The 26,290-nt window shown below is 41.4% G+C and overlaps 1 pseudogene across 1 annotated transcript; it reads right to left on the bottom strand.

Annotated features, from left to right (window-relative positions):
• LOC101387969 (flavin-containing monooxygenase 5-like) lies at positions 1–25,761 on the bottom strand (annotated as a pseudogene). The gene is made up of 8 exons (XR_015554502.1): positions 21,590–25,761; positions 16,029–16,093; positions 15,667–15,787; positions 14,993–15,145; positions 13,914–14,101; positions 12,183–12,340; positions 3,996–4,138; positions 1–2,078 (listed from the first exon to the last, which is right to left on the bottom strand). The product of XR_015554502.1 is annotated as a flavin-containing monooxygenase 5-like (transcript).
• Positions 25,762–26,290: the final 529 nt, after the last annotated feature.

The following is a 26,290-nucleotide window of genomic DNA, read 5'->3' as shown; positions in this document are numbered from 1 at the left end:
TGTTATTCTTAAGCAATATTGTATATTATTAAGCAAAATGAAATTTCACTGGAAGGTGGAAATAGTTTTTAAAAAAGAAAGTAGTGAATAGTAATATTGGTTGTAACTGACCAGGCCTTTAATTTAAACTTGATTTTAATACTCTTTTGGTTCAGGGTGCCTAGGAGTAGTAAAGAAACCACGGGAATTCATACCACAGCCTTTAACGTGCAGGTGACCCAGCGACTTTGGAGTTCTGTTGCTGGTATCACCACTGGCTGGATTAAACCATTGAAAGCCAAAGTTGGTTTTTCCAAATGAAGTGGGAATACACGATGCCGTAGGGATATTTGGTTATCAATGATAGTCACAGCATCTTCAAAGAAAGGAAATGAGAATGTATATCCTGTGGCAAAGATGACCACATCGATATTCTCCACCTGCTACCATCTTCAAAAATGGCATCTGATTCCATGAATTCTTTCACATTGGATTTGACCATCATTCTGCCAGAAATGATGTGATTGGGAAGGTTGTCATGGACACTCACTTGAGGTTTTAGAAATCTATAAAACCAGGGAAGATGAGTCATATTAGTCTTTGTCTCTCTTCATTTATTCATTTACATATCCACTTATTTGTTCCAGAAAACTTTATTGGGCACTCTTTCTTCCTTCTGTTTCGACAGATGAGATGAAAATGTTTTTTAGGAAATGTTAAGACTCCAGGGTCATCCTTTTCCTCTTCTCTTCCTCTTCCTTTATTCCCCCTTTATAAGACATTCTCAAACTAAGAAGCCAGTAAAAAGCCAGGAAAACAAAGTTCTGGTCCTCCAGTGCAAAAGGCTTCATCTGGCTTTCCACCTTTAAACATAGCTATCTACACTAGTGCAAGACAGAGGCACAGATAAACGCTGGAATGTGAGGGTCCCCTTCTCAACTTCGATCCTGATGCTCAAACTCGGATCAACTATTTATCACAATGACCCACTCCTCATTCTCTCTGTGCTGTGAGCCTCAGCTCTAGCACACAGCTCTTGCCAGAGGCTGAGATCTTTAGTTGAACTTCACGTGGTGGTGATTGCGTATATACAGCAAAGCTTCACTTACCAGGCACTGCCATGTAATCAGCATGTTGAGGACACTGAAACGTACACAGGTAAGGAAATCCTTCTGTTACTTTTAATTTCTTTACTTTTTACTTAAAGTTTCGATGAAAATATTTCTAAAATTTGTTACACTCTTGTTCCATTTCTTAAACAGTTCATAATGAACGTAACCTTCTTTTACTGCTCATTCTCTTCATTAAGCACCTTAATTACCGCTCAAATGCTACAATGCACTTTTAATGTCTCCTCCCTGTGCTGTTCATTATCATGGCTCTTGTCACTATGTCATAGCCAGCAGTATTTCCCTTCTCATTTGTTGCTCTGGCTTGACAAATAAGACAACACATGGTTAGAATTATCCACAAAATAAAGGTCAATACATTCTGCCGATTATCTTCGATTCTGTCTCATGAGTGAAGTGTATGGGTCATAATGCACAGAAGTCTATCTGTCCTTTCTAGTTCTTAGAATCAATCACATCAGCTGAGACAAAATAAATGCACCCTACAGGTAACATGAATATCTTTTCTGAGGCCATAAATGCATGATTGAATCTTTAATTTATTCTCTGCCCAGTTATTCAACATAGATGTGTCATGATCTTCCTGATGATATTAAAGCAAAGCCGAAAGGACAGTGTCCAGGGGACTAGCCTTCATCCCACACACAGGGCAAGATCCAAGCCCCTCATCTGGTGCTAAGAAATACCCGGAAAAAGTAAAAGTGTGTTCAAAGTGGGATAGTTGGGCCGTTGTGGGGCAGGAAAAAGAACCCAGAAGTTACCTGACCTCTTCTGTAAGAACAGAATCCTGTGATCTACTTCACGGGGTAAAGAATGTATCAGTCTGGAAACTATGCAGGAGCCAGAATTCCTCCCCTTCCCTGTCATTCAACACCTCCTCCTCTTGTGGGTTCTTTGGAACATGACCTGGGCCTCGACACTGCTTTGGAAATCCTGCTGAGGATGGTGTCCTGTGAACTGATAGAAGGGCTGAAAGAGACAAACGCCTTCAACTCTTCCCCAAACTTTAGTGTGAGTTTCTCTTTAAAAAAAAAAAAAAGACTAGGTAAACCAAGACTTCACTATCTTCCGATGGTGTAACTATACGTTTCCTGCGAATGTATAGGCTTCTTAAGATCAATATCACGTACATATCAGATCAGATTCCCCAGTAGTGCCTGGGCCCTCTCACCCCCTTGGTCTCCTGAACTCTGCCAGTCTCCAGCTTGGGGGCAGTGTAAGCACTTTCTCAGCTGGAGCTCCTAAATCCTCCATCTTGCAAAGGACTGGGATCAGCTTTCCTCATTTTTACTTCTCAATTCACCCCCTGGTGTTCTCATCCATTCTCTGATGTCAGCTATTGACTTCCATGTGGATTAATCTTAAATATACAGCTCTATACAAACAGTTTAAATTAGTTCTTTTGTGTTTCCTTTGTCAAATCAATGACCATTGCTTAAACACGAAAAATACACACACACACACACACACACACACACCAGCAACAACTTATTTCTTTTATTCTTGGGTTGAAAATGTGGCAAATCCACTAAAAAGGTGATCTAACTTTTAGCACTGGCCTTTTTTTCTAATTTTCTGCCTGCCTTTACACTAGCTGTTAATGTCTCTGAACCTGTTTTTTTGGCTCTAAAATACAGGGGGTTGAAATAAATAATTTCTTAAGTCATCTCCAGTTCTAAAATGTTATGATATTTTATCTATTACATGTCTTCACCCCATTTAATTTGTCCAAACAACTACTATCAGAATTTCTTTAAAATATGAAATTTTGTTTATCATATTATTTTTCTGACCTTTTTTCCTCCTTAAATTGGATATTTTTAATGAGAAAATATTTTAAACATATAAAAAAGTAAATAGAATCATACAACAGACACCCAAGTATCATGTGTGATGATATATATGCACCTGGCACACAGCAGGTGATCAATAAATACTCCTGGAATGAGGGAATGATCTGGACCATAGAGAAGACAGTTTAAAATAGCTATTTTCCCAGAAAGGCCAGCAGATGGCGAGCTTGTACATTGACAAAACCGACTCTTGGTTTAGATGGGTTACCTAGGTGTGTTTCCCCTCAGTGTACAACTCGATTATTGTGCAGTTACCAGCACATTTCCAGCGACAATCTATTCGCACCTTGTTAACCATACTAAATAAGCACAACCTCACATGTGTAAAAATTGTTTACAGACCTCAAAGTGAGTGGCATTTTAAATAATTTTTTGGAAAATTTGCAATATTTAAGTCACCTATCTAGATCATTCTAAAGCCCCCCACCCCCAACTCTTCTTTGTAGGTTGTAGAGATATATCTAAATCATGCCAGTCAGGATAGCAAAGCAAGGGTCTGAATTAATTATCTAAGTTGCTGCCTATTTTGTTTCACTAGTATTTTATACACACAGACACACCCACACCCATTCTTTATCCCCAGAGGAAGACACTGTTAATGGTTTTTTGGATCTTCCTAAAATTGTATATACATGTACCACTACAGGTATATAGCATTTTTTTCTATAAATGGGATCACAAAGGCACACAGTCCTATAATTTGATTTTTTCAATGAATATCATCTGATATCTGCACATATACTCATGCTTCATTTTTCCTAATGACCGTGTAGTCTTCCACAGTATAGATGTGTTAACTAGCAGAGATCTTGACAAAGAGCAAAAGGGCTGACTATTTCTGGTCATGATTACTGAGTATCCGTTCGGCCCAGCCAACACCCTCAAACCTCTGCTGCCTTTTGTGTGTAGATATGTGCTTTTAGTGGAAAGCCATAAGCAGAAGTCTTGAATCCTAGTTATCCTGGGTTTGTACATCTGCACAAGCAGGCGGAGAATTCCCACATCAACACGACGCAACTCTCAGAAAACAGACCTGCTTTGCGGCGTGGCTGAGCTCCACAGCCAGGTCTGCGCCAGAATTCCCAAAGCCAATCACGAGGATTCTCCTTCCCATAAATCCCTCCGGACTCTTCTATTCCTTGCTGTGGAAATACTGACCTTTGCACTTCTCAATCCCTATGCAAAGAAAAAAATGGAAAATAGCAGTTTAGATTCAGGAAATGCAAAGCTTACTGTAGCTATTACATTGCATTTGCACAGTTTCATAGTAAACCACTTTAAAACCAAAATCTATATATAGTACCACGTTCAAATTCTTTTCCAATGGTCCTCTTATGATTCACAAACAATTGATATTAACAGAAATTTGATTTATCATAGCGCACACGAAGTTATTTTATATACACATATATACAATTATATATACTATATATATATACACTTATATATACAACTTTTACGGAGCAAATTCACTTTGGTGATATCCAAATTCATACAGCGTTCTATGTTTTTTCTGTGATTATCATTAGGGACTCTCAAAATTGGAAAATTAGAGTCACCTGGTCCAACCTTGCATTATATATTAATACAGCCTTGCTATGAAAATGCAATTCTCAGACCAGCAGCACCTGGGAACTTTGTCAAAGGCGAATTCACGAGCCCCACTCCAGACACATTGAATCAGAATCTCAGGGAGTTGGAACTAGCAATGTGATTTAACAAAGTCTCCATGTTATTCCTACCATACTAAAGTTTGAGAGCCACCGATCTAAAAAGTCCTCATTAATGGTTATTGGTTTCTGCTTAAACATCTCCTGAATTGGGAAACTCACTACTTCACAAGGAAGACTATTTCATTTTGGGACATGACTTCTTGCTGGAAAATCCCTTCTTCTTTTGAGCCAAGTCTACCTCCCCAGATCTTCTATCTGTCAGCTCTCGACCTGCCCAACAAGAACACACACAGCATGATTCCATCCTTTATATGATGGTGACATCACAGTCAAAGATAGTGATCGTGCTCCTTTCTCACCCACAACAAGCACCTTCCTCCAGGCTAAACAGCTTCTGTAGTTTTTATACATTCGCCATGTTGCATTTGTGTGACTCTTTACTATCCTGGTTGTTCTCCTCTAATTATGTTCCCTTTTGTCAACACTCTTCTTGAAGGGGGCACCAGAGCAGAGCACAACACTCTAGGCGTGGCCTGACAACAGAGGTAAAACAGATACCTCTCTTTTGTTGAAACTTAAGTGCCACTGGCTTGTACTCAGACATTCTGATTATAACAGGCTTTTTCCTTTATAAAACTTAAAAACCCACAGAATTCAGGTTTTATACTAATTGCATTACTGAGGTTAATGACTTATTGTATGCCATTATGAAGGGAATTTTAAATCCACTTTACTTAACCACAGACCATCCACCCTTATTTTTTTTTTTTAATTTTTTTGTTTATTGCAGTAACATTGGTTTATAACATTGTAAGTTTCAGGTGTACATCATTGTACTTCTATTTCTGCATAGATTACATCATGTTCACCACCAAAATACTAATTACAACCCATCACCACACATGTACCGAATTATCCCTTTCACCCTCCTCCCTCCCCCCTTCCCCTCTGGTAACCACCAATCCAATCTCTGTCCCTATGTGTTTGTTTATTGTTGTTATTATCTACTACATAATGAAGGAAATCATACGGTATTTGACCTTCTCCCTCTGACTTATTTCACTTTGCATTATACCCTCAATGTCCATCCATGTTGTCACAAATGGCTAGATTTCATCGTTTCTTATGGCTGAGTAGTATTCCATTGTGTATATATACCACAGCTTCTTTATCCATTCGTCCCTTGATGGGCACTTAGGTTGCTTCCAAGTCTTGGCTATTGTGAATAATGCTGCAATGAACACAGGGGTGCATGTACCTTTGCAAATTGGTGTTTTCAAGTTCTTTGGATAAATACCCAGCAGTGGAATAGCTGGATCATATGGTAGTTCTATCCTTGCTTTTTTGAGGAATCTCCATACTGTTTTCCATAGTGGCTGCACCAGTTTGCACTCCCACCAGCAGTGTATGAGAGTTCCCTTCTCTCCACATCCTCTCCAACACATGTTGTTTCCTGTCTTGTTAATTATAGCCATTCTGACGGGCGTGAGGTGATATCTCATTGTAGTTTTGATTTGCATTTCCCTGATAGTTAGTGATTTTGAACATCTTTTCATGTGTCTGTTGGCCATCTGTATATCTTCTTTGGAGAAATGTCTGTTCAGGTCTTTTGCCCATTTTTTAATTGGGTTGGTAGTTTTTTTGTTGTTGAGATGCATGAGTTCTTTATATATTTTGGAGATTAAGCCCTTATCAGATGTATGGTTTGCAAATATCTTCTCCCAATTGTTAGGTTGTCTACGTTTTGTTGATGGTTTCCTATGCTGTGCAGAAGCTTTTTAGTTTGATGTAGTCCCATTTGTTTATTTTTTCTATTGCTTCTCTTGCCCGGTCAGATGTGTTGTTTGAAAAGATGTTGCTAAGACTGATGTCGAAGAGGGTACTGCCTATGTTTTCTTCTAGAAGTTTCATAGTTTCAGGTCTTACATTCAAGTCTTTAATCCATTTGGAGTTAATTTTTGTGTATGGTGTAAGGTAAGGGTCTACTTTCATTTTTTTGCATGTGGCTATCCAGTTTTCCCAACAACATTTGTTGAAGAGACTTTCTTTTCCCCATTGTATGTTCTTGGCTCTTTGTCAAAGATTAGCTGTCCATAGACGTGTGGGTTTATTTCTGGGCTTTCGATTCTATTCCATTGATCTGTGTGTCTGTTTTTGTGCCAGTACCATGCTGTTTTGGTTACTATAGCTTTGTAGTATATTTTGAAATTGGGGAGTGTGATACCTCCAGCTTTGTTCTTTTTTCTCAGGATTCCTTTAGCTATTTGGGGTCTTTTGTTGTTCCATATAAATTTTAGGATTCTTTGTTCTATTTCTGTGAAAAATGCTGTTGGAACTTTGATAGGGATTGCATTGAATCTATAGATGGCTTTAGGAAGTATGGACATCTTAACTATGTTAATTCTTCCAATCCAAGAGCACGGAATATCTTTCCATTTCTTTGTGTTTTCTTCAATTTCTTTCAGAAATGTTTTATAGTTTTCGGTGTACAGATCTTTCACCTCTTTGGTTAAGTTTATTCCTAGGTATTTTATTCTTTTTGTTGCAATTGTAAATGGGATGGTATTCTTAATTTCTCATTCCGCTACTTCGTTGTTAGTGTATAGAAATGCAACTGATTTTTGTATGTTGATTTTGTATCCTGCAACTTTACCATATTCGTTTATTACTTCTAAAAGTTTTCTGGTGGATTCTTTAGGGTTTTCTATATATAAAATCATGTCATCTGCAAATAGTGACAGTTTCACGTCTTCCTTTCCAATTTGGATCCCTTTTATTTCTTTCTCTTGCCTGATTGCTCTGGCTAGGACTTCCAATACTATGTTAAATAGGAGTGGTGACAGTGGGCATCCTTGTCTGGTTCCTGTTCTTAGAGGGATAGCTTTCAGTTTTTCACCATTGAGGATGATATTAGCTGTGGGTTTCTCATATATGGTCTTTATTATGTTGAGGTACTTTCCTTCTATCGCCATTTTATTCAGAGTTTTTATCATAAATGGATGCTGTATCTTGTCAAATGCTTTCTCTGCATCTATTGAGATGATCATGTGATTTTTGTTCTTCATTTTATTAATGTGGTGTATTACGTTGATTGATTTGCAAATGTTAAACCATCCCTGCATACCTGGAATAAATCCCACTTGATCATGGTGTATAATCTTTTTAACGTATTGTTGTATGCGATTTGCTAGTATTTTGTTGAGGATTTTTGCATCGATGTTCATCAGTGATATTGGCCTATAATTTTCTTCTTTTTGTGTTGTCCTTGTCTGGTTTTGGTATCAGGGTAATGTCAGCTTCATAGAATGAGTTAGGGAGCTTCCCCCCCTCCTCAATTTTTTGGAAGAGTTTGAGAAGGATAGGTATTAAGTCTTCTTTGAATGTTTGGTAGAATTCCCCAGGGAAGCCATCTGGTCCTGGACTTTTATTTTTGGGGATGTTTTTGATTACTGTTTCGATCTCCTTACTGGTGATTGGTCTATTCAAATTCTCTACTTCTTCTTGATCCAGTTTTGGAAGGTTGTATGATTCTAAGAATTTATCCATTTCTTCCAGATTGTCGAATTGGTTGGCATATAGCTTTTCATAGTATTGTCTTATAATCTTTTGTATTTCTGAGGTGTCTGTTGTAACCTCTCCTCTTTCATTTCTGATTTTACTTATTTGTGCCTTCTCTCTTTTTTTCTTGGTGAGTCTAGCTAAAGGTTTGTCAATTTTGTTGATCTTTTCAAAGAACCAACTCTTGGTTTTATTAATTTTTTCTATTGTTTTTTTGGTCTCTATTTCATTTATTTCCGCTCTGATTTTTATTATTTCCCTTCTTCTACTGATTTTGGGCTTTGTTTGTTCTTCTTTTTCCAGTTCCTTTAGGTGCATTGTTAGATTGTTTATTTGAGATTTTTCTTGTTTGTTGAGATAGGCCTGTATCACTATAAACTTCCCTGTTAGAACCGCTTTTGCTGTATCCCATAAATTCTGGCATGTCGTATTTTCATTTTCATTTGTCTCCAGGTATTTTTTGATTTCTTCTTTGATTTCTTCGTTAACCCAGTCGTTGTTCAGTAGCATTTTGTTTAATCTCCGTGTATTTGTGGCTTTTCTGATTTTCTTCCTATAGTTGATTTCTAGTTTCATACTGTTGTGGTCAGAAAAGATGCTTGGTATTATTTCAATCTTCTTAAATTTATGGAGACTTGTTTTGTGGCCTAATATGTGATCAATCCTGGAGAATGTTCCATGTGCATTTGAAAAGAACGTGTATTCTTCGGTTTTTGGATGGAATGCTCTGTATATATCTACTAGGTCCATCTGTTCTAGTGTGTCGTTTAAGGCCAATGTTTCCTTATTGATCTTCTGTTTGGATGATCTATCCATTGGTGTAAGTGGAGTGTTCAAGTCCCCTACTATTATTGTGTTACTGTCTATTTCTGTTTTTATGTCTGTTAATAATTGCTTTATATATTTGGGTGCACCTACATTGGGTGCGTAGATATTTACAAGTGTTACATCCTCTTGTTGGATTGTTCCCTTGATCATTATGTAATGCCCTTCTTTGTCTCGTTTTACAGTTTTTGTTTTAAAGTGTATTTTGTCTGATATGAGTACTGCCACCCCAGCTTTCTTTTCATTGCCATTTGCGTGGAGTATCTTTTTCCATCCCTTCACTTTCAGTTTGTGAGTGTCTTTAGGTCTGAAGTGTGTCTCTTGTATGCAGCATATATATGGGTCTTGTTTTTTTATCCAGTCAGCCACCCTATGCCTTTTAATTGGAGCATTTAGTCCATTGACATTTAAAGTAGCTATTGATAAGTATGTACTTACTGCCATTTTTTAACTTTTATTTTTTCTCAGTGTTTTAGTAGTCCTTCTCTGTTCCTTACTTCTTCTATACAGAATTGATGGTCACTTTAGTTTGACCTCTGTCTGAAAGCTCTACTCTTTAACTCCCCTCCTCCCTCCTTTTATGTTTTTAATATCATATCTAACCTCTTTTTTGTGCATTTGTATCCATTACGTTCTAATCATGGAAATAGATAATTTTTCCTATTTGTGGTCTTCTCTTTTCCCCTTAAATCAGTCCCTTTAACATTTCTTGTAGCACTGGTTTCTTGGTGACAAACTCCTTTAATTTTTGCTTATCTGGGAAAATTTTGATCTCTCCTTCCATTTTGAATGATAACCTTGCTGGGTAGAGTCTTCTTGGCTGTAAGTTTTTTTCTTTTAGCACTTTAAATATATCATGCCATTCTCTTCTAGCCTGTAAGGTTTCTGCTGAGAAGTCAGCTGATAGCCTTATGGGGTTTCCTTTGTATGTGACTTGACATTCTCTTGCGGCTTTTAGGATTCTCTCTTTATCTTTAATTCTGGACATTTTGATTATGATGTTTCTTGGTGTGGGCCTCTTTGGGTTTATCTTGTTTGGGGCTCTCTGTGCTTCCTGTACCTGGATGTCTGTTTCCTTCCTTAGGTTAGGGAAGTTTTCATCTATTATTTCTTGAAATAGATTCTCTGCCCCCTTGTCTCGCTCTTCTCCTTCCGGGACACCTATAACATGGATGTTAGTGTGCTTGATGTTGTCCCAGAGGTCCCTTAGACTGTCCTCACTCTTTTTAATTCTTTTCTCTTTTACCTGTTCACCTTGGGTAATTTCTTCTAGTCTTTCTTCCAGCTCACAGATCCGTTCTTCTGTATCCTCTACTCTGCTTTTGAGTCCCTCTAATGAATTTTTCATTTCCAGTATTGTATTCTTCATTTCTGATTGGTTCTTTTTTATATCTTCCATTTCTTTGTTGACATTCTCACTGAGTTCATCTATTCTTCTCCCCAGATCAGTGAGCATCCTTAACACTCTTAGTTTGAACTCTCTTTTGGGTAGGTTGCTCATTTCTGTTTCACTTAGTTCCTTTTCTGGGGTTTTGTCCTGTTCCCTTACTTGGAATGTATTCTTTTGCCTCCTCATTTTGCCTCTTTCCCTGTGCTTGTGTCTACGTATTAGATAGGTCGGCTACGTCTCCTGCTCTTGGATAGGTGACCTTATGTAAGTGATGCCTTAGGAGGCTTCAAGTGTGCTTCCCTCAATTCTCAATGTTCCAGGGGTGGCCCCTATGTGGGCTACATGTGTCCTTCTATTGTGGCCTGTTAGCTCTCCCTATAGGCGCCCGGGGAGGCTGAGTTATGCTCCTGGCCAGCTGTTGTAATGCTCAGCTGCTTGTAGTTGTTGTGGGCCCTTCAGTCTCTTTATCAGGTGTGGGGCACCCCAGCATAGTTGGCTGTAAGTTCTAATACCACATTTGTGTTGCAGTATTTCTTTTAACTGAGTAGGCCCCCAGTGTGGCAGGTTGTTTGGCTCAGGGCCTTACAATTGCTGCAAGCCTCTAGCCTATTATGTCTCTTGTCAGCTCTCTGAGGATTGCAGCTGGGTGGGGCTGGCCTCAGGCACAGGAACACCCAATTGTTTCAGGCTTTGGAAGGTGGGGCAAACCTCCTATGTAGGTCTTTGAGAAGCACAAGTCTTCTGCAGCTGACAAGCCCTGTTGCCCTCAGGTCCACACACACAGTCAACACAGTCCTGCCCCGTGTGCGTGCCCCGACCTCCCCAAGCAGACCCAGTCTCTCCACGGCGGGAGCCCCACACACTCCGCCACCGCCCCACACTCTCCACCCGCTCCTTGTGCACACCCTGCCCCGCTCAAGTCGGCTCAGTTGCCAGGCTGCAGAGAATCCAGTCACCAATCTATGCAGGCCCACAAGTTGCCTGAGGGCTTGTTGTTGGGTGGGGCCAGTCTCTAGGGTGGGCTGCCTGCCCTGGCTGAGCTGGATTAAATCAGTGCTCTAGCAGGTGGAGCAGACCCCAGGCTAGGTGGCCTCAGGGAGAACTCCAATGGCGGCTGTGTCAGTACGCTCACACCAGGCCACAACAATGGCTGCCGCCAATGTCCCAGTCCCTGGAGAGGTCTCACCCCTCACCAAGATGCACTCAGGGCCTATTAGGTGAGTCTGTTGTCACCAAAGCACTGTGCACCTTTCTTTCTGGTGATTTTAGGATGCTTTCTGGAACGGGTGAGTTTGTGCGCGGGCCCTTTAAGAGCCAGTTTTAGTTTCTTTGTGAACCGGGTTTTCTGGGGGTACTCCCCAATGTTTTAGTAGCAGGCACAGTCAGATATTATGCCGCTGGTGTCGATTGTGCTGTGTCCACAAAATGCCCACAGCGAGGGTGCTCCCCGGCTCAGGACCCCGCGCCTCCAGGGAGGCTGCGTACCTGTGTGCTGCTCCCGGCGGCCGTGAAGCTGGCGGCTTGTGAAGACGGCGTTTTTCCTCTCCGGAAGGGAGTCTCTGCCTCTTCTACCCCAGTTAGGATTGTCCGTTGTTGCAGGAGTTCCTCTTATCCAGTTTTCAGTTCTGTCTCAGGGGTAATTTTTCCACGAGTAGTTGTAAATTGGCTGTGTCCACGGGAGGAGGTGAGTTCCGAGTCTGCCTACGCCGCCATCTTGACTCCGCCCCCCAGACCATCCACCCTTAGGATTCCCTGAGATGAGAAAGCTACATACCTGGGAAAAACTGAAGTGGTAAATGAGGTCACTGTGACGACCACTGCAGACAACGCCTGCGTCAAAGGCAGACAGCCTTTGCTCGCCGTCAGCTTCCGCCACAACGTCCAGTTGGCCAGTGGAGAGAAATCAGGAGGCTTCCTCACACTGTACTTTGTCTGAGAACAAAAGGACAAACAAGGGTGTCACGTGACCCTCTCCTTCCACCTCCCAGAAACTAGAGGACCACACCTGGACCAACAGAGGTCATTCAGTTTATTCCCCAGATTCAAGGGAAAGTGGACCCTGAATAATCATTTTCTTGTAGATATTCCTATATTTAATAATCTTCAGTGAGATTTTTATGATCTTGTTTAGATTTCTTCCACAATGCCCCTGAAAATTGAGAAATGGGTAATAAGTAAAGTGTTTATTTTTTCTATACCTGTTGCTTTATACCTTTATACCTGTTGCTTGACTTTTTCTCGTGCCATAGAGCTTATGAAGCAGATATATGTGCCAATACACCCTGGATTTCAAGTCTTCCAAATGGATGACCATATGGATGGATGAACAGACAGATGAGATGGTAAATATATGGACATATGTCCAAAAGTTGTCTTTTTAGAAATGTATGCCACAGACACATTAAATACTACCTAATACTAAATCAGACTCTCCTGTGAGGTGGTAAACAACCTGCTGTGGGAGGTAATCAAGCAGCGACTAGATGTCCAACCATCAGAAAAAATGAATTGCAAAAGAGATAAGGCTGGCATAGCCTTTCCAAATGTAAGTTTCTATGAGTCTAGAAAAGTAATGATGATGATGATGATGATGGTAGCTAACAGTTACTGAGTGTGTATCTTATGATAAGCACTGATGAAAGTGTTCCAAATGCATGCACTCACTTAATCTGGAAAGAGAGCCCTCTGCAAAGAGGATTATAGTGATAGTCTGAGTTTGTGCAAGGAAAATGCCAAGTGAGAAAGTCGTGTGGTTGATATACGCATATATGCAAGAGACCACCATACAGGCAAAGAGCTTTTGCAAATAAATACAATATTGCCTCTAATTCAATAGTCAGTGTTTCTGTTTTGTTTTGTTTTTGTTTTTGTTTATTGTGGTAATATTGTCTAAATTTCAGGTATACATCATTATACTGCTATTTCGGCGTGGATTACATCATGTTCTCATGTTCATCACCCAAATACTAATACAATCCATCACTGCACACATGTGCCTAATGTAAGACCTGAAACCATGAAACTTCTAGAAGAAAACATAGGCAGTGTGCTCTTCGACGTCAGTCTTAGCAACATATTTTCAAGCACAATGTCTGACCAGGAAAGAGAAACAATAGAAAAAATAAACAAATGGGACTACATCAAACTAAAAAGCTTCTGCACAGCAAAGGAAACCATCAACAAAACGAAAAGACAACCTAACAACTGGGAAAAGATATTTGCAAACCATACATCTGATAAGGGGCTAATCCCCAAAATATATAAAGAACTCATGCATCTCAACAAGGAAAAAACTAACAACCCAATTAAAAAATGGGCAAAAGACATGAACAGACATTTCTCCAAAGAAGATATACAGGTGTAGTCAGTGTTTCTAAATCAGGGTATTTAATCCCTTGAAATTGCACACAAAATGTTATATTTATGTGTCTATCTCTAGAGAAAGGTGACAATTGCCTTCATTAGATTCTCAAGGGTCAAGACAACAAAAGACCCTCAAGCTTACCTGGAAACAGATGTACTTCAAAAAGTCAAGGTGCTTGGCACACATCCTCAAATACTCCAGGAGCTGTGAGCTGTGCATGTAATTTGGAAAATGATCAGAACGGAGAAGTCACTGAAGCAGGGCATTTCCCTGGAAATGTTGATGTTCACAGATCTGTAGATGCTGGGCTGTCCTTCTTCTGACTTCTCCTTTAGAAAGTAAAGGAAAACACCCCTAATGAGTTCCTGGTGAATAATGCAGTGGAGAAAGATTGTGCTTTAAGAGGCGTGTGCAAGTCTACTCTGCTGCTAGATTACTCCAATGCCTGCAAGGCAGAGCATCGACCAGTGCTTCCTTTCAGCTGACTTTTGATTCTGACATGCCAAGGCCTCAGTTCTCCAGGAGGCCAGAGGCTTGTAAGGGTTTTGTGTGTTTGATTCTTCCTACTGACTCATTCCCAAGCCTGCCAGCCCTTATTGATGTACCAGACAGTACTCTCGAGAAACTCATCACACAGTCTTGCTTTTCTTCACAGACAAAGAGGGACTTTATCTGATCTGGAGTTCAGTTACATAAAACACATTTTGCCTGTTCTGAAGGATTTAGTGGCACCAAAATTCCTCCCCAAACATGATGACTCAGGAAGGAAGAGAGAGAGAGACTGCTGCATACCAACTCTGTAACCAATGACTAGGTTAGGTATTCTCACAGAGGCCACCTATGAAGAACTGATTACTCGTCTCTTCTTACAGATTAGGAAACGGGGGCTCCGAGACTTGCTCAGCAGAGGGTTCCCGTCTCCTGTTCCAGGGCCTTTTCCTGCCTTAGGGCTGCCTGCCTCCACACCAGCCTGTGCACCCACAGCACCTCTAGGACCCCTGGCTCAGCACTGAGCACTATATCTCTCTCATACTGCAATGATCCGTATCGACATCTTCTTTCCTTTGCCATAAACCCCGAAAGCCAGGAACTGTTCCTGTTTATCTTTCTATCCCCCACAGGGAGCACAGTTTCCAGCTCACAGCAGGTTCTTGTTTTACATTTGTCGAGTTGCAGATTGGATGTGCACTGCATTCCATACCAGGAACATTGAGACTTACTTGGAATCTCCAGAGTCCCCCAGTGTCGTCACAGGTGGGCTCAAAGCAGGTGGGTTCCAGCCCTTCATCCAAGCAGCATTTAATGGCCCCCACACCCCCGATCCCAGCTCCCATCACTGCCACTCTCTTCTTCCCCACGTTCTTCTGCATCATCTGGAGGGACAGAGACCCTCGTCGGTGCTGCGAGTCCACGCCACTCAATTAAAACACTTCTATGTCCGTAAAGATCTCTAACAATTCATTTTTTCAGAAATAATCCAATGTCCTAGAATTTTGGTTGATTCCTGCCTTCCAGCCTTTCCCTGATGGAATCAGTGATGATCCAGCTCCACTCGGTTCCTAAGTCTCTTGACCATGGAAGGGAGAACAGGGGCCTGGATACTAGTTTAGGACATTAATTTTTTTTCTTTTTTTTTTGGTGAGGAAGATTGGCTCTGAGTTAACATCTGTTGCCACTCCTCCTCTTTTTGCTTGAGGAAGACTGGTGCTGGGTTAACACCTGTGCCAATCTTCCTCTACTCTATGGGACACCACCACAGCGTGGCCCACTGAGCAGTGCGCAGGTCCACGCCCAGGATCTGAACCCGCAAACCAGTGAAGTGGAGCACATGAACTCAACCACTATGCCACCGGGCCCGCCCCAGGACATTAATTTTTAAATCTCTCTCCTTTACCTCCATTCAAGCAGGTTACAGGCTCTCTGAGCCATTGTTTCAGGGAAGAATAAGCCAGGGCAAAATAGCAGAAGTTCCCATTTTCTGCCGTTCTCATCCGGAACGAGATGGAGGTGGGGGACTAAGGGAAGAAACAGCAGTTGAATGGGCGGGAGGCAGGGAGGGGCCTCGCCCAGAACACACAGGCCCCACCTGCCTCCAGAACCATGCCAGAGTCTTCGGGCCCTGCTCTGCCCAGTCTCGCCCGCTCTCCCCCACCCGCCGTTTTTGAATGGAAATCCCTCTGTGCTTTGCCTCCGAACCTGCCCTTGTTGCAGCTAGTTCTGAAAATGTTCGCAGATAAATTCCCGTGGCAACCTTACCTTTGTCCATTGCTTAGTTGTCTTCCCCCCACTTTAGTAAGCTTCTTTCTTCTTTCAATTTGGTCCTCAGAAAAAGCAGGGAGGGCGAGTATTACTACAATCCCATTTTCCTGATGAGGAAAACCACGACTCATTGACGAGCCGTCAATTGTTCAAGCTCCCCCGTGGCAAACAGTGAAGCTGTGCCCAGCAAGTGGGCTGACTGACTTCCCCAGCACTTCCCGGGACCTGCCCACCATACGTCATGATGCCCACCCACCCACACTTCCTTCTGGGGAATTCCTGCCTGCACCCCCTCCTGTCCTAAACACTCATGCTCTGGACAGGGTGTCTTTTCCCAGCCCTGGACTGGGAGTGAGCTCCTAACCCTTCAAGGGTTAGCACTGAGGGGAGAGGTCAAAGGGATGCATAGGGAGAGGGGAGCATAGGGAGAGTCCCAGTGCTACAGAGGAGGCTATGGCAGCCTTTAGGGGCCACGGGCAAGGTCAAGTGACGACATGACCCAGCAGGGGGAGAGGAGAAGACAAGAGAGAAGCAGAAGGTAGAGGCCCAGCCTTTACAGAAGGAAATAGAGAGACATCCCTGGGTTTCCAAAACAGCTGCGCTGTGGCTCTCTGTATCCTCGAAATAACCCCATTTTCTTTAGCTAGCTAGACTCTGTGCCATGATTTAGGGCTAACCTGAGTCCCAACAAGGTCAGAGCACTGAGCACTGAGCCACTTCTACCAAGGGTGCTGCCTAAACATCTCAGATGCCACAACCAAAGGGGCCTCTACCAAGACAGAAGCAGGGAATACATGCAGGAAATAAAATTAGTCTGAAATGCTGGATCCCTTCTTCATCATGCACCTGGTGGGATATTTCTTTGAACTATTACGTAGTCCCTCAGTTTTTTTAGGGAGAAGTTTATTAACAGTTCTAATCAGTTGTTCATCTCCATTGCTCACATAACACTTTATTTCTATACTAAAATACTCAAATGTTAAATCGCGATTTTTTTACATATTTGTCTCTCCACTAGACCGTGACTTCCGAGACCAAAGGGACCAGTTTACTTGTCTTTGAATACCCTGTGTGTAATGCCACACTTGCACGGCATAGGGACCCAATAATAATGTGAAAAAATGAATGAATGAGTAAATTACCAAAGACAGCTTTACCTCAGTAAAAATTCTTAAAGCAAGAATAAATAATGTGAAAAACTCTTATTACTGATCTAGAGTCAAATCCCCTCCTCCCACTCCAATTAAAAGAACACGATAAGTAAGCAGTCATAGCATAATGAATACATTTCATATCTTCTTTAAGTTGAATTCCAAGGCATAATTATTGAAGCCCCATGGTACAGTTTTCACAGCATCTCATAGTAAAACATCACTGCTGGCTGGGTTGTGGCCATGCTGCCCCGAAGCCTTCCCAACACTTGGCCCAGATGGTCTGCCCTCTGACTCATGAGCACAGCCTGCTACCACAACTGACTTTGCTTTACTGAGCGCTTTCTGTAAATGTAGCCAGCTTTCCAGGAAATGGCTGCAGAGATTTCTCCCCTAAGGGCCAGAGGCTTTGTGGAAGTGATCATTTACCTAGACACAGGTAATTTCTTTATCAGAGAAGCATGTACACCAGCCCACTAGAATCAGCTCATCAGACTCAATTGTTAAGTTTCAAGGAATTTTGCAAGTCGGCTGCTAAACACAGTCATTAGTAAAATTTACGTAAACTTACAAGGAAATGAATTGTGTTAAAAATGAAGATAACAAATATCAAAACCTATCACTTCCTAATTATTTTGCTACATTTTACTGTGATCCATAATTGTGAGGTTATTTATATCTATTGTATTTGTGTGGTGGAACCACTACATAGTGATGTGCTATTATACGTCTCTTCCCAACTCCACATTCAGTGATATCACTTGCAAGCTTAAAATTGGCCTTGGTGGGAGTATTTACACCTTAGAGATCAGCAAACACTACAAAGCAGGGCTATCCCCCATCCCCCATCTCCCAGAGCCTGTTGTTAACCATTTGCCAGCACACCACTGATGTACTATGGAATAAACTCTTAGCCTTCTGAGCCTGGCCTTACAATGAGAATTAAACATTCAAACGAGGATAGTGCTTTACAAAGCACATAGAGGATGCCGTAAACATCTGCTCAACAGTCTCTAATCCCTGAGAGAGAAAAAGTCCCATAAAATTGCTGGACTGAAGATCCACTGCTTTACTTCATGAAAGCACCACGTGTAGACCCTCCCTCTCGCTGGGAACCAAACCCTAGAAACGGATTATGTCTCAACTGCATTTTAATACTCTGACTGCAAACTTTTAATGAAAAAGGCAGAAAAAGTACATTAAAGCCTCATATTGATCCATCAGGCTTTTTATGATCATGGACACAGAAGTGGAGTGGTAAAGCAGAGGCTATTTTCTTACTGTGATAACAGCAAGACAAATAAACAGGAAAACATTTTAAAAAAGTGGAGGTATGAGCTTAAGTAAGCAGATTGCAAAGAAGTCACTACCCCTGGGACTTTATCATTCAACAAAGTGATAAAAGAGTCAGTGATTTCAATCAGTGGTAGACAAGGTTACAGCCTTACAAATCAGATACTTCTCATCCCAATACAACTGCTAAAATCCAATTCTCTTGGAACAGTTTGCATTTTTTAATTCAAAATAAACCAAGAAATTATTGCTAGAAATTTATGAGGGAATAAAATTTGTTTTTCACCCAAAATTAGGTCACAGTCCAAAGAATCAAGTCACAGATTTTTTTTTTTTCCTGTCTGGGAAAATGTATTGTGAAGATGCAGGTTAAAAGAAGATAGTAAATCCTTGCTTAAAAAAACAACAACAGAAAATAGTAACAATAATGAAAATAAACATTCCCTTAGATGCCAAACTAAATCTGATCATAGTCACTGGGTCAGACAGGTACATATCTTGGCAGGTAATTCATTCCTTTGTTCATGACTTTTTCAGCCTGGTGATACTATGGATTCTGGAACTCAGAACACCCTTCTACTTCTACAATGCTCAAAAAAAGAAGACAGTTTTATGTATTTCTTTGCAGATGTCAAGTATTGTTTTCTTGAATCAGTTTGCTCAATTTTTGCTAAAGGAATTTTCCTGTGAGTTATTGTTGAAGTTGCTCACAAAACATTTATAAGCAAATAACCCTACTATTTCAGGTGAAAAAGAAAAAAAATCAATTTGTTAAAGAGCGGTTGTTGTGAAAGACACACAAATTCTCTCAGGCTCAAAAGAAAGTATGCAGTATGCTGATCACCTGGCCTTCTCTGTTTTTATCTTGTTTTAGGGGCAGCCTACGAGAAAATTTTGCATGGGTTGGAGGGCTGTCTCTGGCTTAATCTGCTCATTCAGTGAAACTAAGAAAGATTATTTTCTATTTGCCCCTCTTGGTACTATTTCTATCCCCATTTCTGAAAAAGAGAGAGACTCCATTCTTTATTTCTACTTTGGAAAAATATTTGAAAAGAAATTTGTCTTACCCGGTGAGCCCCAGGTTTAGCTACTGTGACATTTTACACTATATAAACTTCCACTGTTGAAGCATTTCTAGAAAAATTAAAATATTTCCCTCAGTAAACACAGCCATAGCCATTGCCCCTTTCCAAGAGAGTAAATCAGCCTTTAATTCATTTGGATATATAGTTACAACATTTGTGCATGAATGAAGATAAAACGCAAAACATACATTCTCAAGATCTCATAAAACACACATATTCACAGGATCTCAGAAAATTGCCATGCCCCTTAGTGAGGAAATTTGATAGCCTTCTAACCAGTCACCTGCTTCCTATGTCTCTACATTTAGAGGCCAGAATTACCTTTGGAAGATTACTCACATCATTCCCCTGCTCAAAAACCCTTTGATGGATCCCTGTGGCCTACAGAATAAAGTTGAAAATCTTTAATATGGCATTCAAGGCCCTCCAAGACTTAGTTCCAACTTTCTGGCTTTCCTTCCCCTACAATTATCCACAGGTGACTTATGGCACTTCCAAATTCATTAAATTATTTGTATCTCATGAGAATCCTATGAAGTAATGCTGTTATTATCACCATTTTACAGAAAGGGAAACTGAGGCTCAAAAAGGTTAAATAACTTGCCTGAGGTCACACACTGAGGTCAGTGGTAGAGCCTGATGGAGGTGTTCCTGCTTAGGAGTCCCGCTCTAACCACTACTCCACCACCCCTGTGTTCCAGAGACCCGCTTACCCCACTCTGCCTTTGCTCAAGCTCGCTCTTCGGTTTGGAGCGCCATTTCTCCCCCAACTCCCGCCTGTTCTTCAGGATCCAGTTCAAATGCTACTGCCTCCCAGCAGTCTTCCCTAATCCGGCCTGCCCCACCTCCCTTCGGGTTTCCCTCCCTCACCTCCTCTTTGAGCCTCTGAAAGCATTTCACTCCTCTGCTCAAAAAAGGTCTGTCACTTCTACAGCGCCTTGAGGGCAGCGCAGTCTCCTCTTCCTATGTATTCCCCACAAACACCTTCCATAGAATCGTGTAATTAGTTTGTGTTCAACAGATTTTGTGGAGTTGAATTGAACGGGGCCGCTTCCGGAATAACCGTTCCTAACTACAGGTGGTTACATTGAACGAACAGCAGGGGGCAGCAAATCTAGTAAAAATCTGAGACACAGGATGAAGACCTAGGGGACCAACATACATACATAGTGATGGGAGTCAGTGTGGTTTAACGAAAAAAGTATTTTTAGTGGAAAAATATGAGTACCAATCCTAGCTACTCCTTCTTAGGTGAGTAAGTCGTTAATAAACTGTGGATCCTCATGCCCTGCAGGGGCATCCTAAGAGCTATGGACTAGTATACACGTGACCACATTGTAGATAAATGACAGCCTTTATTACGGATTCGCTTAGTGTCTGGTGACGTGTTTTGTACCACGGTACGTGTCTTATTCTCCCCTCCAGCTTGCTCCCCACCCGTACCGTCTTCTCCACCTCATCAAATAGCGTCATGGTCCCCCCAAGTGCTTCACCCAAAACTGGAAGCCTTGCACAATTTCTTTCATTTTTCCATCCCCCACAACCAGTACAATAGCGGATTATATGGACTCGGCCTCTCAAAAGTATCTAGCATCTGTCCATGTCTCCTTATTACTGCTGCCACACCCTAGGCCAAAGCACCATTATCTCTTGCCTGGGTTCCTGCAATGGCCTCTAAATGGGTCTCCCTGTTTCCACTCGGGCTCCTTCAATCCATTCTCCACACAGTATCTGGTCACCTTTTTAAAGTCCAAATCGGATCCCAGCCCCCATGGCTTGAAACCACCATTGGCTTTCCATGATCCTTAGAATCAAATCCAGCCCCTGCTACTCCTCCGACCCCTCACAGCACTCTTCTCACCCTTCTTCCCAGCCTACTTGCTTTCCTACTGTCCCTCAGACACGCTGGGCTCATTCCCAATTCCGAGAGCCTGCTGGCTTCTGACATTCCTTAAACACACTATACACGAGCTGTTTCTAGTTCCTAGAATGCTGGAGGCTGGAAACATCTGAAGGTGTCTTCACTCACAGGTCTGGTGGTTGATGCTGGCTGTTGGCTGGGAACTCAGCAGAGGCTGTTGGTCCAATACGGGGCCTCTCTATGTGGCCAATTGCTTCTCTCAGCATGTGTCTGGCTTCCACGAGTCAGTATCCCAAAAGACAAGAATTGCAACCTGTAAGTTTCTTAAGAACTTAGCCCAGAAATTGGCACAGCATCACTTCCTCTGTATTCTTCTGGTGACAGCAGTCACAAAGCCCTCCCAAGTTCAAGGGGAAGGAACACAGACCTTACCATCTGATGGGAGGAATGTCAACACCATGTTATAATAAGAGCATGTAAAGTAAAATATATTGTGGCGGCCATCTTTGGAAAATACAGCCTGTCACAGCTATTATTATTATTAATATTATGCCCTAATAGTCATAAAAAACACTTAAGCCCTTAAAGCAATCCTGAGAAAAAAGAACAAAGCTGGAGGCATCACAATCCCTGACTTCAAAACATACTACAAGGAAATAGTAATCAAAACATTGTGGTACTGGTACAAAAACAGACACACAGATCAATGGAACAGAATTGAAAGCCCAGAAATAAAACCACACATATATGGACAGCTAATCTTTGACAAAGGAGCTAAGAACATACGAGTGAGAAAGGAAAGTCTCTTCAGTAAATGGTGCTGGGAAAACTGGACAGCCACATGCAAAAGAATTAAAATACACCATCTGCTATCGCCATTCACAAAAATTAACTCAAAATGGATCAAAGACTTGAAGGTGAGCCCTGAAACTCTAAAGCTCTTAGAAGAAAATATAGGCAATACACTATTTGACATTGGTCATAAAGGAATCTTTTCAGATGCCATGTCTACGTGGACAAGGGAAACTAAAGGAAAAAATAAACAAGTGGGACTTCATCAGATTAAAGAGCTTCTGCAAGGCAAATGAAACCAGAATCAAAATGAATAGACAACCCACCAGCTGGGAGAAAATATTCACAAAACATATACCTGACAAGGGGTTAATCTCCATAATATATAAAGAACTACCACAACTGAACAACAAAAAAACAACCAGATCAAAAAATGGGCAGAGGAAATGAACAGACATTTCTCCAAAGAAAATATACAGATGGCCAATAGGCATATGAAAAGATGTTCAACATCACTAATCATCAGGAGAATGCAAATCAAAACAACACTAAGCTATCACCTTATACCCGTTAGAATGGCTATAATCATCAAGACAAAAAACAACAAATGTTGGAGAGGATGTGGAGAAACGGGAACCCTCATTCACTGCTGGTGGGAATGTAAACTGGTGCAGCCTCTATGGAAAACAGTATGGAGGTTTCTCAAAAAATTAAAAATAGAAATACCCTATGATCCAGCTATCCCACTACTGGGAATCTATCCAACGAACCTGAAACCAACAATCCAAAGAGGCTTATTCACCCCTATGTTCATTGCAGCATTATTCACTATAGCCAAGAAGTGGAAGCAACCCAAGTGTCCCTCGACTGATGATTGGATAAAGAAGATGTGGTATATATATACTATGGAATACTACTCAGCCATAAAGAAGACAAAATCGTCCCATTTGCAATAATATGGATGGACCTGGAGGGTATTAAGTTAATTGAAATAAACCAGAGAGAGAAAGACAAACACCACATGATTTTGCTCATATGTGGAATATAAACCAACACAAGGACAGAGAGAACTGTGTGGTGGTTACTAGGGGCAAGGGGGCTGTGGGGTGGGCACAAGGGGTGAAGGGAGGCATGTATATGGTGACAGACAAACAATAATGTACAACCAATATTTTGCAATGTTATGAACTATTAAGACATCAATGAAACAAAAAAAAAACACTTTAGCCTTAAGGGATGCCCTCTCCAGGGCCCGAAAAATTGGGATAAGAGAAATGAGAAGAGAGAAAGGGACAGTAAGCATTAGCCATCCATGAAGCATCACAACTTAGAAATGTTAGTCAAATGCCGTTATTTGACAGATGACAAAACGTGGCTAAGAGAGGTGAAATGACTTGCCCAAAATCATACAGGTGCAGAAGCACCAGGATATTTCTATTTCCAACACACTGCAACACGTGGAAAAGCAACAAAAAGTAGTTAGAAGGAGAAGAAATAGGAAGATGATAAAGAGAGTACGGGAGAACCAGAGAAAGTCGTGGAGAAGGAATGGGTAGGAAAAACAAGTAGAGAGTTGCCAGCAATAATGTTGCCTTGGAATAACGTTGGCAAAACTCCTTGGGCCTTTGGGAGGACTTCTGTTGCTTCCTCACCCTGAGCATAGATTTTGGGCTGGAGAGGTGAGTGAGGAGTGGAAATTCACCAAGTTCTGCTACAACAGATGCCTCTTTCTTCCTGTTATTCCCTGTTAGCTTGTTTTCCTGGTTGCCTGGACTAAGCTTCTATGTCTTGTGTCATCAAACTCTCTCTAAGGCCAGTCCCCACTCACCCATCTTAATGGGTTCTTCTCCACGCTTCCAGTGTCACTCTGGTCACCTAGTGTGCATTTGATTTGGGGTCCTGTTCACTCTGGTGTTTGGTCTCAGATTAGGGCTCTAAGCCCTTGGGGACAGAGTTCATTCTGAAGTTTGGTGCTTTGCAGAGCCTCTGTGTGTGGTGGAGGCACATCCACAGTGGAATCTCCAGGCTGGTCCTTCACCATCCTGGATCTCCTGCCTTCATGCTGCTCTGTCCCCCCACAGAGAATAACGCTGCTCTAAGAGCCACCCAGAGAAGTTCACCTTTTTTTTTTTTGTGAGGAGGTCAGCCCTGTGCTAACATCTGCCAATCCTCCTCTGTTTTTGCTGAGGAAGTCTGGCCCTGGGCTAATATCCATGCCCATCTTCCTCCACTTTATATGGGACGCCGCCACAGCGTGGCTTGCCAAGCGGTGCGTCGGTGTGCGCCCAGGATCTGAACCAGCGAACCCCAGGCCACGGCAGCGCAACGCGCACACTTAACTGCTTGTGCCGGCCCAAGTTCACCTTTCTTTTAAACTCACTTCAGTATGAACCACCAACCTTCCTACTGGAAGGCCTCCTCTATAGCCAGCTTAATTATGTCCAGTCACTAAGTAATCCTATTTCTCATTTTTGTATACTCAGTGGTGCCAGAGACCAATAGCCATAAGAGCTAATATAATAGACATTCTTACCACTAATAGAGCAGATCTTCCCTCTTTCTTCTCCAACATAATTGTCCAAATTTCTTATTCTTACTACTTCATCAAGCATTTACCAAGAATTTGTTACATGCCAGTTTCATTGGGAATACAAATATGAATAAAGTACCATCTCTGCCCTCATAGAGTTTATGGTCTAATAAAGAGATTATACACTTAGAATCCCTGGACTGGACTCAGGGAGTCTGTGAACCCCCAAAATTACATGCTAAGCTTTGAGGGGTATGTGCAATTTTTTGAATGCAGGATAAATCCCTTTTACCAGATTCTAACCAGGCACCTTGACACAAAGATGAAAAATTGCTGAGATATAGATAAAGTCCCAAGCAAGTGTCACTTTCATGATCAGAGACAAAGAGAGAAGGGGATAGGGTTTACTATGTGTAGTCTCAATAGAGGAGAGGTCAGTATTAGGTCCCGGCAGGACTGTAGAGGGGAAGTGATGGTTTACAACCAGCTGGTAGGTGCCTGATGTTGAAAACACCTACTTGACCACTGGGTTGGAGAAGGAGGCTGGTTGCAGATGGAGGTGCAACTTTAAAAACCTTGTCTCAAGGGAGGCCCTCTCACTGTTATTTAATCCACTTGGGTGACCTCTTCTTCATATTTTTCACAGCTTTATCATTTTCATTATTATTCTCAGAACACATTTCACCACCCTTTCCATGTGCCTCTTCATCTATAAGCCCAGACCGAAAAGGGTTCTCTGGTGAGTTGCTTACACAAGCATGTCATGTGGTACTGAAGGACACTCTCTTCCTGGCCTCAGTCTGGATCAATTTGGCCAAAATAGTCACAAGTTAATTTAAAAAATGTTTTGCATAGTACTTGCTCATTCAGTTTAAGATCACTGTGCCCTAAAAATATTGTTACTATCTTCCAAAGTTTGCCATTCTTTTGAGTTTTTTCCACTGCTGATATATATAAAACGATACACAATAAATATGTATATATGATATATTAGATATTATATGATATATACCTATATATTATCATTCAAACAAGCCCTCTTTTATCAGAAGTGGAAAATAGAAAGAAAGAAGAAAATTTGGAGAAACGAAAAGAGTGAGCATTGAGGGCCCCCAGTAATCAATTTTCTGATATGAATTGTATCTCATTGACAGTTGAGGGAATCCTATTACTGTGCGAGAACAACTCATAGTTTTTACAAGCCAAGAAGATCATAACAAAGCATTAGAATGAACTTTCCTCAGGTTAGGTCAAGTTATTTTGCTGTTATCCAAAGGCTGCTGAAATACCCATCTAGTAAACAGGCAAAGTGTGACATCTAGAGTAAGGAGCAGATTACACCAAGTTCCTTTGCATGAGGAAATTTGGTGTTTCAGAAGGAATTACATTAAAGAAAGCATCTGATCAATCATTCCATTCTGTCAGTATGGCAGCAGAATCTAAAAATAATTTTAGCTCTTACTTCTTAAACATCCACTTTTAATGATTTCATAACCTTTGTCACACACTTAGAAACTAACTTCATTAGAATATATTGAAGTCATCAA

This window comes from Ceratotherium simum, chromosome 2 (assembly GCF_057802395.1).
Source record: "Ceratotherium simum simum isolate JZ-2026a chromosome 2, ASM5780239v1, whole genome shotgun sequence".
In the NCBI taxonomy this organism is placed as follows: domain Eukaryota; kingdom Metazoa; phylum Chordata; class Mammalia; order Perissodactyla; family Rhinocerotidae; genus Ceratotherium; species Ceratotherium simum.
The sequence above is the reverse complement of the archived record's forward strand: the minus strand, read 5'-3'. Positions and strand labels throughout refer to the sequence as shown.